At 43.2% G+C, this 12,430-nt stretch overlaps 1 long non-coding RNA gene across 1 annotated transcript; it reads left to right on the forward strand.

Annotated features, from left to right (window-relative positions):
• The first annotated feature begins 868 nt into the window (after window positions 1-868).
• LOC141105382 (uncharacterized) lies at window positions 869-12,189 on the forward strand. Its single transcript, XR_012235585.1, has 3 exons — window positions 869-1,037; window positions 3,049-3,131; window positions 11,990-12,189. It is a non-coding gene; the product is annotated as an uncharacterized lncRNA (long non-coding RNA).
• Window positions 12,190-12,430: the final 241 nt, after the last annotated feature.

Here is a 12,430-nt window from a genome sequence, read left to right on the forward strand (position 1 = left end):
TTGTGATGTGGAGAACATTCACCTCCCAGGCTCTCCCATTTCTGTCCCCCATGGGTTTCTATATATTAGACTTCCTTTGTTCATTATTTGGATTTGATAAAGAAGCTTTTTGCTTTCAAATGCGTTATCCATCAGGTAGGCTTTTTTTGGGTCTTCTCAGCCGCTATCTACACCGTTGTCCCATGGACGTCACATCCGGCCGAGTGGTGACGTGACTTCCAGTCGCGGATATCGTGGCCCTGGAGAGCGGCCATACTGTTGGTTACCTGTCGGTCACCTTGCGTACAGCATCCGCATACAACAGTGGCTTTGACTGGAAAATCCTGACGGTCAAATACTAGAGCCACCTTGTTGCTCAGTCTGGGACCACCGAGCAGGCAGTCTACAACCACACTGTGTTCTCCACATCCCACCAGGAGGTATTACCTTGGGTACGGTGAGAAAGTATTGATATACCCATGAGCCTACACCACCACATACCGTTTTTTTCTTTTAATATACTGTTACACACTTTGTAACTATTAAAAACTCACTTTTATTCTTTTTTTTTTATCCTCTTCTTGGACACAATTTTCCTACATCATTGGCTACTAACTATTACTCAATTTCAGTTTTTTTCATTTTTGTTCCATTTCAGGCAAAACTGGTTGAATACTTAAAAAGGAATAAGTAACTACCCAAAATGCCTCCATGCCTCTTCCTATATAAAACAAAATAAAAATTTGGGCTGGAATTCCACTTAAATTGATTTTACATTAAAACTGTCTAAACAGCAGATCAGGAGATATTTGGAATTTTTATTGGGTGCTGATATTTGTTCCACCTGGAGGCTAGCAGGTAAATATTTTAATAAATTCATGTGGTACCAGTTATGTGCTCCTAAGAAAGATGTGACTTTTACCTTAAACTTTAATTAAAACCTCTGTGTACTCCATTTATTTATCTTCTATTATATAAGCCAACTCCATTCTTTGTAGTATAGAACTCCACTCAAGTCTGCCAGCTGACTACATTCTCAGCACCAACTGAACTACCCGGTAAGTATGTGCTGGAATATCATTATTATATTATTAATTATATTATAATTATTTATAACGAAAAAATATGACTCCTGTTTTATTTTGATTTTAAATGCTGGCAAGGTTCCTCATATTTTCTCATAAATGGTTTATTTTGCACAATTGATGTGAAAATTCAAATTGATTCACAAAATTCAATGCAGAAAATACTAACATTGTCTAATCTAGAATTAAACCATCTATTGTACGATTCACAATATTAATTGTACGCTTATTAAAAACTTTATGATTTGGATCATACACAGTTTAATTTTTGTGTCCTGAATGGGAGTTTTGCTTTTTACAATTTTGATGAAACATTTATAAAGCTCTAATTCCTACATATCTTGCCCTTATTAAGAAATATTACAGTAGAAAGCTAGCATTCATCAATTAGATTCCTTATAAAGATGAATTATGTTCTCAGTAGTCTCATTCTCCTTCTCTTCAAACCTGGAACAAATTACAGATTCAGAATTCAGATACAGAATACTTTATTAATCCCAATGGGAAATTAATGAATCTCAGAGACCATTATCTGGGACTCTTCTCTTTTATACAAGAAAACTCTCTAGAAACCATTAGTTCAGTTTGAAAAGCAGATAACTCTAAATTGATTTTCAATCTCACATCCTTTAGTTCTGATTGAGTGGGTAGCCCGGGTGAGGTAAGAAGCATCCCTAATTAAGATAGAAAGCCCTGGAACCCATAGACAATGGGGATCAGAACTTAATTTCTTGTGAACCAGCTCCGATGGCATCTAAGAACCTGCTGTGGTCTTCCTTTTGTCGGATTGAGGAACAAGATAGATAAAGAACCCTTAAAGAGGAAGTAAACCCTGGTGGGTTTTACTTCCTCTTTATTTCCTTGCAAAGGTAAAGCATAATGGGCTACTATGCATCGCATAGCAGTCCATTATGTGTCACTTACCTGAAACCGAAGCCCAAAATGTCCCTGTTGTCCCCAATAGCAGGGAGCGTCCATCTTCGCCCCTCTTCCTTCCAGGGGCCGGGAACTCCGGCTCTGTGACTGGCCGGAGTTGCGTGACGTCACCCCCGCGCTTGAGTGCGGGAGCCGCCAGTCACAGCATGACCCCTATTAGAAACAGCATGATCTGCCCTTTCTAAAGTGCCCATGTGCCGTAGTCATCGGCGCTCGTCTTTTTCTTAAATAGTGGAGGTTTAGGAGATATTTCAAGCACCTACAGGTATGCTTAAATATAGGCTTTCATGTAGATAAAGTGGTTGTACAGAGTGTACAGTACTACCACTTTAATCATTGTTTTATTCATGGGTAACCAGATCCATTAAGGTCTGGAATGCATCAAGCAAATCTGTGTCATTAAAAAACACTCATCCTACCTATAATGGTTTCCTGGTGTTCAGGATCTTTTTTGACGGTTTTGCAGGGAATCTTCAAACTATGGCCCTTTAACTACAATTCCCATCATACCTATTCTTGTCTGTGAATGTCAGAGTTTCACAATGTCTCATGGGACATCTAGTACCGCAACAGCTGGAGGGCCATAGTTTGGAGATCCTTGGTTTAGGGCAAACAAACATTTGACCTTTTATTATGTTAGAACAACCATTTTATGTGTTAAATTAATGCAAAAAGTGAAGCGCAAGATTTCTCAAAAATGATCCACCTCCTTATAGTATAAAACCATCTAGAACATCAAAGGAATATGTAAGTCCATACACAATAGCATCAAATGGTTTGCAGTGTCCATCAAGTGTATTCATCTATTGGTCGATGGTGGGGTGAAATCACTGCTTTGTGCCAGAGCTCACAACACAATTTTCAGTTACTTATAAGTCATTTATAATTTTGAGCTTTTTTATTTAGTAGTTAATAAATGCGCTTATTGCTTTAGAACCCGTTCAAACCATTCTACGTGTCCCTAACATTAGGGGGCCTCTTAATATTTTTGAGTTATCATTTTTAATTTTGTCTTCTTTTTCCTTTCATGAATTCAAATTATCCACAGAGCCTAAAAATGTTCACCATGAAGAAATCCCTGTTGCTCCTTTTCTTTCTTGGGACCATCTCCTTATCTCTCTGTGAGCAAGAGTAAGTATGTATAAGACTTTTTTGTATAGACTTTTAAGGCTTCATGCACAATAGAAAGTTAAAAATTGCCTTAAAAAGTTGGATAGAAAATGCTGTTTTAGCGTTTTCCATTGGCGTTGAGCACAGTGTGTAAGCTATGTTTAGTAGTGTTACCGTTAAGGAGCGGAGCCGCCGTCATCCTTAAAGAGGAGTTCCAGACGTTTTTGTGTTTATTAAGGGTCAGTAGCTATAAAACTGTATGATGACTTTTAATAAACACACCCTCACCTGTCCCAGGACCCAGCGATGTGGCCGTATGAACCCTCGGTTCTCTCCCTCTCCTCGGCATTACAAGTGTGGGCACCTGGCTTTGACAGCTGCACCTCCTCAATGGTCGGGCAATCTTCTGGGAGGGAGGGGGAGAGGAGAACTTCCGCTCGGATCACCTAGGCAGCCTGACCGGTAGTGGGAGCGGGTACCTGTCAAACTTTTTCAGTGGAGCTCTTCTTTAACAACCAAGGAATAGCTGGTTGTTAGGCAGAGGATGAGTCATCAGCTGTCAGCGGGCTTCCCCGCTGACAGCTGAATAAAAAAAAAAACATTGCTGGCAATAAAAAAGTGTGAAAATAGTGTGGCCCTTTGGGTCTGATATGGATTTTAAGGGGAATCCCACTCCAAAATTAAGAAAAAAATGGCACGGGGTCACTCCCCAGATTTTGAGGGGAAACCCCATACCAGACCCTTATCTGAGCATGCAGCCTGGCAGGCCAGGAAAAGGGGGGGGGAGCGAGTGCCCCCCCTCCTGAACCACGCCACATACTCTCAACATGGGGGGCTACTTTGTTGATGCAGACAAGGGCCCTATTCCCCACAACCCTGGCCCGGTGGTTGAGGGGGTGCAGGGGGGGCGGGACTTATCAGAATATGGAAGCCCACTTCAACAAGGGGGCCCCCAGATCCCAGCCTCCCCCATGTGAATGAGTAGGGGTACATTGTACTAATTCACCAAAAAAGTGGCAAAAAGTAAATAAAAATGCACACACAGTTTTTGACAAGTCCTTTATTAAAAAAAAAAAAGAAAAAAAGATCCATCATCAATCACGATAAACTTTGCCGCCAACCCCCCCCCCCAAAAAAAAAGCCCGCACCTAATGAAGGCTGCCACCATTTGACAGTTCATCTGCCTCCTGCCGCTAAATAAACTAAGGCATGGGGCCACCTTGTATTGTCACAGGGTGGCCACACCCCCATGTGACATCACCGACCAAGCATGCCCCCGGGTGGCCCCGCCCTATAGTTATTTAAGAACTGACAGATGGCAGCCTTCGTTGGGTGCAGACTTTTTTTTCTTCAGGTTGGCGGCTGGCGTTCATCATGATTGACATATGTGATTGCACTCACCGGAGCTCCCTGCCCCTGCAGGGGTATGAGCGTAAATCCTCAGCCTTTAAACGCTCATACGCTCATACCCCTGCAGGGGCAGGGAGCTCCGGTGAATGCAATCACATTGGGGGAAATTGCCCAAAAAATTACTGCAGGGTTCTCCATTGTTAAAGAATAATAATCGTCTAGGAAAGACGCTACACGATTTATTACACTGCAATCATATCACTATTTTGAACTTTTTGCACTATACAGCAGTTGGGACTAGATATATAATTTTTTGAATATTGTCTGTTTTTTTGAATATTTTTTAATTTTATTTTTGTGATGAATTAACCTTTTTATGTACACATTTCTATATATCAGATTGTTTTTAATTTTATTTTTTTAGATATTTGCACATTATTGCACTGTGTGGGTTGCACTGTGGTTTGACAACCAATCTATATCGGTTGTTTTTATTTTTTCACATTTTTTAAGTATTGATTTTGTTTAATGTACAGCATTACTTGCAATTCCATTAATGATATATCACCCCACAATATTGGCTAATTCCTGATCAATTTATTATTCTTTAATTTATTACATATCTTTCAATTTTCGGGTATTGAGGTAGGATTGTACTACACATCACAGCACTTGGTACTTTAACATTTACACTTTACACAGCGCCATCCCCTATATTCTGTTTTTTAACTTTTTGGGGTATCACTGAGGTGTTCCCTACTTACATTGGGGGGCAGCAGTGTTTTAAAAATTCTGAAGCGCGGACCTATTGATAGATCATTCTTTTCACAGCAGTGTGTGCAAGTTGTGGGGGTGGGGTGGGGGCAGAAACAGCAGGGATGGGGTGAGAGGCAGACCAGATTCAGCCTCCTCTGTCCTGTTCATATAGCACACTGTGCCGGGCACTGCTGATCGTGTGTCTCAATATCTCACACATATGATTCCTGTTGGTGAGATATTACAGGACCGGCACAGCACAGTGCACCTGCCCCCAGCTCACAGGCAGAATTGCCCCGGGCGGCGAGCCGCACTAATGATGAAATAGGAAGGATTACTCAGGGTGTGTAGTACACCGACAGGGCACACTCCTACATACTTCTGCACACTTTAGTATAGGCCACTGTACACGGGGCGATTAGGGTGTGCCCAGGCACATCCGGCACACCCCCAGCGCTCGCCTATGGATGGAATACATATATGAGTGTTGTTTTACCTACCTAATCATTTTTAAGTCCTGAGATTTTCACAGCTCTGCCACACAGCACAGGTCTTGTGGCCATCTCATTATTGATTATGATTTTTAAGACACATTTATGTTACTGTGACAGTAAGTGAAGGGGAATCTCTGTGATCAGACAATAAAAAACTGAGCGTTTCTAACCCTAAGAATACAGAAGACCAAAACTGGATAAAAAGTCAAAGACAATTTCAATTGTTGGTTATGTAAAAAAGCCAACATTTTTTGGGGCAACACCACTCCCTCTTCATTAAGATTTAACAAAGGATACATTTTAAAGGATAAGTTCACCTTTTATATTATGTTACAGTGGGGAAAATAATTATTTGATCCCCTGCAGATTTTGTAAGTTTGCCCACTTACAAAAAAATGAAGGTTCAACAATTTTAATCATAGGTGTATTTTAATGATAGAGACAGAATATCAACCAAAAATCCAGAAAAAAATGCATGATACAAACGTTATAAATTGAGTTGCAGTTCAGTGAGTAAAATAAGTATTTGATCGCCAAGCAAAATATGACTTTGTACTTGGAGGAGAAACCCTTGATGACAAGCACAGAAGTAAGATGTTTCTTGTAGTTAGTGACGAGGTTTGCACAATTCTCAGGAGGGATTATGGTCCACTCTTCTTTACAGATCTTCTCTAAATCGTTTGGGTTTCTTGGCTGTCACTTGTCAACTGGAAGTTTCAGCTCCCTCCATACATTTTCTATAGGATTAAGGCCTTTTCTATAGGATTAAGCACTTAATGTGCTTCTTCTTGAGCCACTCCTTTGTTGCCTTGGTGTTACGTTTTGGGTCATTGTCATGCTGAAAGACCCATCCATGACCCATCTTCAGTGTTCTGGCTGAGGGAAGAAGGTTCTCATCCAAGATTTTACAATACATGACCCCGTCCATTGGTCCCTCAATGCAGTAAAGTCAGTCTGTACCTTTAGCAGAGAAACAGCCCCAAAGCATAATACTTTCACCTCCATGCTTGACTGTAGGAATGGTGTTCTTAGGGTCATAGTCAAAGTTTTTCTTCCTCGAAACACGGCGAGTACCCCTCCTCAAGAAGGCACATACACAGTCATGCCAATAAACATCTAAATGTTTCAGAGAAGGATTGGTAAAAAGTTAGTCAGATGAGACCAAAATTTAGCTCCTTGGTATTACCTCGACTCGACGTATTTCGAGGAAGAAAAATTCTGACTATGCCCCTAAGAACACCTCCCCTACAGTCAAGCATGGTGGTGGAAACATGCTTTGGGGCTGTTTCTCTACTAAAGGTACAGGTCGACTTTGCCACATTGAGGGGCCAATGGATGGGGGCCATGTATTGTAAAATCTTGGATGAGAACCTTCTTCCCTCAGCCAGGACACTGAAGATGAGTCATGGATGGGTCCAGCATGACAACAACCCAAAACATACCACCAAGGCAACAAAGGAGTGGCTCAAGAAGAAGCACATTAAGGTCATGCAGTGGCCTAGCCAGTCTCCAGACTTAATCCTATAGAAAATTTATGGAGGAAGCTGAAACTTTGAGTTGTCAAGATACAGCCAAGAAACCTTAAAGAGGAAGTAAAGCCTAAAAGAAAAAAAAAACACTCTTCAAGGCAAAGTCATAATGAGTTAGTATGCATAGCATACTAGCTCATTATGAATAACTTACCTCAGATCGAAGTCCCAGAAGTGACCCTCGTTCGCCTCCTCCGCCATCGCCATCTATCCCGGAGTGACTACTGGGTATCGCAGCTCCGGTGCTGTGACTGTCAGGAGCCGCGATGATGTCGCTCCAGCGCATGCGCGCGGGTGCCGTCAGTGACGGTATGTTCGCCTTCGCTAATTGCATGCTCAGTACGCCTGCGCCGTTGTCTATGGCGCACATGCGCCGTAGATAGCGGTGCCCGGTTTTTGTAAAATATCTCCTTAATCGTGTAGGTTAAGGAGATATTTCTTGCACCTACAGGTAAGCCTTAATCTAGGCTTACCTGTAGGTTAAAGTGGTCCCAGAGGGTTTACAACCACTTTAAGGATTTAGAGAAGATCTGTAAAGAAGAGTGGACCAAAATCCCTCCTGAGATGTATACAAACCTGGTAACCAACTACAAGAAACGTCTTACCTCTGTGCTGGCCAACAAGGGATTCTCCACCAAGTACTAAGTCATGTTTTGCTTGGGGATTAAATACTTTTTTCACTCACTGAACTTCAACTAAATTTATAGCATTTGTTTTATGTGTTTTTTCTAAATTTTTGGTTGATATTCTGTCTCTATCATTTAAAATACACCTAAGATAAAAACGATAGACCCTTCATTTCTTTGTAAGTGGGCAAACTTACAAAATCTGCAGGGGATCAAATAAATATTTTCACCACTGTACATGTTACACCCATATTCAGGTGTAACCTATTACTGCTGCAGCTCCCCCCCCCGAGGTCACTGCTGTGACAGGAGGCTGGGGATCTTCTCCCGCACCTGCTGTCACAATTTAAAAAAGACGCGGCCGTGCGGGGCCCCGCCCACCTGGCTGCATGTTCTGTGAATAGGAGAACTACAACTACCAACAGCCTTTGCGGCTGTCATCTTGTAGTTCCTAATGAACTATCAGGGCGCTGTTGAGCACTTTAGGTAGTTCATTGATGCTTCTTGTCAGTGTGTAACTGCCTGTGTCCGTACGATACACTGACAGTATGCAAGATCCCTACATAACACCCACCAGCTTCTGATCGTGGGTGCAATGCTTTACAGGCTCCCAATACAAAAAATATTAATGCATATTTTTTACCTGCAAAAAGATTTTTTTTTGAAAAGGTGAAGTTATTCATTAACCACTTAAAGACCAGCCGCCGCAGTTGTACTGCAGCAAGTTGGCTCTCCTGGGCAATTCGCCATCATTGTACGTTGGCCACTTTAAGAGCTCTCGCGAGTGCGACACCGGAGCTGATGTGCATGGCTGGTGGCTGCGATGTCCACTGGCCGCCTCCCGCCTCCTGCCCCCACCTCCCGCCTTCCGCCTTCCACCTGCAGTGTAATTCAGTGTCCTTAAAGTGAAGTTCCACCCAAAAATTGAACTTCCGCTTTAAGGGAAGGTGACCCCCTGACATGCCACATTTGGCATGTCATTTTTTAGGGGGGATCGGAAACCCTCTTTTTAGAGGGTCCCAGCTCCCACTTCCTCCAGGCGCACTGCGGCACCGGAAGGGAGATCACATCTCCCCCCTTCCTCTCAGCAATCATCTGGGACACGTCACAGGTCCCAGATGATTGCCTGGCCAGTCACGGCTCGCTGCGCAGCTCGCGCATGCGCAGTGCGTGCCTGGCTGTGAAGCCACAGCCGGCCACCCACAGTGACAATGCCAGCGCCACAGAGAGGAGGGGGAGAGGAGCGGGCTTTGTTCCCCCGCATCGCCGGACCCTGGGACAGGTAAGGGTCTGATTATTAAAAGTCAGCAGCTGCAGTATTTGTAGCTGCTGATTTTTATTTTATTTTTTTGTCATATCACATACAGCGTGCCTGTGTAAGAGCCGGGCGGGAGCCGGGAAGTGCAGTAGATCTGCACTACAACCAGCCCTTCAGAGGAGTACCACAGCGGTGACTTACACAGATCTACAGGGGGAATATAGGGAGGTGCAGGGAGACTGATGGAGTAAGAAATATGCTGGGGGAGTGTTGCTCTGATGGGGAAGCAAGAGAAGGGGGGGACTCTGATGGGGAACAAAAGTGTGGAGGGAGGGGGGCTCTGATGGGGGACAGTTGTTCAGGGAGTCTCTGGTGGGGACACAAATGTAGGAGGGGGACTCTGATGGGGACACAAGGATGGGGGGAGGCTCTGATGGGGCACAAATGTACAGAGGAGCTCTGATGGGGACAGAAGTGTGACTCAGATGTGGGACATAAATTTTGGGGCTCTGATTGAGCACAAGTGTGGGGGGGACTCTGATGGGGGACACAAGAAAGGGGGGCTCTAATGGGGACACAAGTATTTGGGGGGGCTCTGATGAAGGACATAAGTGTGGGGGGCTCTAAATTGGGTCACAAGTGAGGGGGGGACTCTGATGTGGAAGACAAATGTGGGGGATCTGATGGGGACACAAGTATTGGGGGGTCTCTGATGGTGGCACAAGTAAGGGGAGGACTCTGATAGAGAACACAAGTGTGGGGGCTCTAATGGGGACACAAGTGTTTGGGGGGGCTCTGATGGGGACACATATTCAGCGGGATTATGATGGGGACACAGATGTTCAGGGAGTCTCTGGTGGGGACACAAATGTGGGAGGGGGACTCTAATAAGGAACACAAGGATGGGGGGAGGCTCTTATGGGGACACAAATCTGCAGGGGGGCTCTGATGGGGGACACAAGTGTGGGGGGGCTCTGATGGGGGACACAAGTTTGGGGGAGTCTCTGGCGGAGGGCACAACTGTGCAGGGGGGCTCTGATGGGAACACAAGTCTGGGGGGGGCTCTGATGAGGACACAAATGTGGGGGGGCTCTGATGGGGAACACAAGTGTGTGCGGGGCTCTGATGGGGACACAAGTGTGTGGGGGGCTCTGATGGGGACACAAGTGTGTGGGGGGCTCTGATGGGGACACAAGTGTGGGGGGGGCTCTGATGAGGACACAGTTGTGTAAGGAGACTCTGATGGGGACACAGATGTATGGGGGAGACTCTGCTGGGGACAGAAATGGGCAGGGAGTCTCTGATGGGAACACAGATGTATTGTACAGGGAAATTCTAAGTGTTTAGCTCTGGTACACGAGGCTCCGGGCTCTGATGGCAACCTTTCATATTCTATTCTATTTCATGGCTGAGGATTCATGTCTAAAAAACTTTTTTTTTCCGGCCGACCAATATCTGTGAAATATATGATGCGGCCCTCAAAGTAAAAAGTTTGGAGACCCCTGCTCTGGAGAATGATTTTTCAGAATTTCCACAAAATTCTAGCTTTAGCTGTGTCCACTAGACATGTGAAATTCGTTTAGTTCCAAATTAGTTTTTTAACTAATTTCGACAAATTTGTTAATTCGGAAATATCCTAATTAACAAAAACACATTTAACATTTTTTTATGAATATTTGTAAATTTGAATATTTGAAAATTCATAAATTTGTAAATTCGAAAATCTGAAAACCCGAAAAATTAGAAAATCGGAAATAATAACGAACTAATAATAACCTAACTTTTACTAACTATTCAGTTAGAGCCCTTGCACACTGGGGCGGTTTGCAGGCGCTATTGCGCTAATAATAGCGCCTGCAAACCGCCCCGAAAGTGGCGCTGCTGTGTATCCAGTGTGCAAGCCCCGAGGGCTTGCACACTGGAGCGATGCGCTGGCAGGACGGTAAAAAAAGTCCTGCCAGCAGCATCTTCGGAGCGGTGAAGGAGCGGTGTGTATACCGCTCCCTTACCGCTCCTGCCCATTGAAATCAATGGGACGGCGCAGCTATACCGCCGGCAAAGCGCCTCTGCAGAGGCGCTTTGCGGTGGTATTTAACCCTTTCTCGGCCGCTAGCGGGGGGGTAAAAGTGCCCCGCTAGCGGCCGCATACCGACGGTAAAACGCCGCTAATAATAGCGGCGTTTTAGCGCCGACGCCGCCCCCCGCCCCAGTGTGCAAGGGCTCTTATAGCTATTGCAATTTCCTTTCAAATTTATCTGTTAGTGAACGTAACAAATATGAATTTATCCAAAGTTACAAATCATCCAAAATAATGAATGCCGTATCTTAAAAACGGAACGTAATGAATTATTATTAATAAATAACAATAATAATAATAAAAACTTTTTATCATTAATATTATTATTATTTATTATCAATTTGTTCCATTCCATTTGTTTAGCGGCATTCATTATTTCGGATAATTCGTAACTTTGAATAAATTCGTATTTGCTGAGTTCAGCCAAATTTGAAGTGACATTCCAATTTAATAGTTAGTTAATCGTTCAAATTTTCAGATTTTCTTTCCTTTTTTCGGATTTTCAAATTTTTTACGAATACGAGGAGCACATTTTTCGGCAGTGCACATGTCTAGTGTCCACTTACTGATGAGAAAGTTCTGTTCCATAGCATGAAACACATCAGAATGCTTCCACTGGATATTCTATAAGAGATTCGACTTTGTGGCCTCCCGTTGTGCGATTTTCCTTTAGCATTGTTTTGTGGTCATAGAATAATAGTCACTGTGTCCTAAAAATACACATTTTTGTTACCAGTGAAATACAGTTTTTGTGTAATAATCAATGTTTTTTATGTCTTCTCCGAGGAGAGATGCCGATGAAGTTAAAGAAGTAAAAAGAGGTTTCCTGGATATCATCAAGAATCTGGGGAAGACGTTTGCTGGGCATATGTTGGATAAGATAAAATGTACAATTGGAACATGTCCACCCTCCCCCTGAATCAGAAGTCATCTGATATGGAATATCAGCTAAATCTTTAATGTCTTATTAAAATTAAACATATCACATACACTGTTTTCTTCTTTTTTTATATACTGTATATATTTTTATATGATGATCCTATTGTAGTTGGAGGAATTATAGATTATCCTTACAGAACTTCCCAGGGAATGTAATCACTTATCAGCTTTCAGGTGGATCCATCAGCCCCACTAATCGGGATAGATCCTGCACTTTATCCAATCAAGATAAAAGCATACAGAATACACTATATTACCAAAAGTATTGGGACACCTGCCTTTACATGTACA

This window comes from Aquarana catesbeiana, linkage group LG08 (genome assembly GCF_042186555.1).
Source record: "Aquarana catesbeiana isolate 2022-GZ linkage group LG08, ASM4218655v1, whole genome shotgun sequence".
Lineage (NCBI taxonomy): Eukaryota > Metazoa > Chordata > Amphibia > Anura > Ranidae > Aquarana > Aquarana catesbeiana.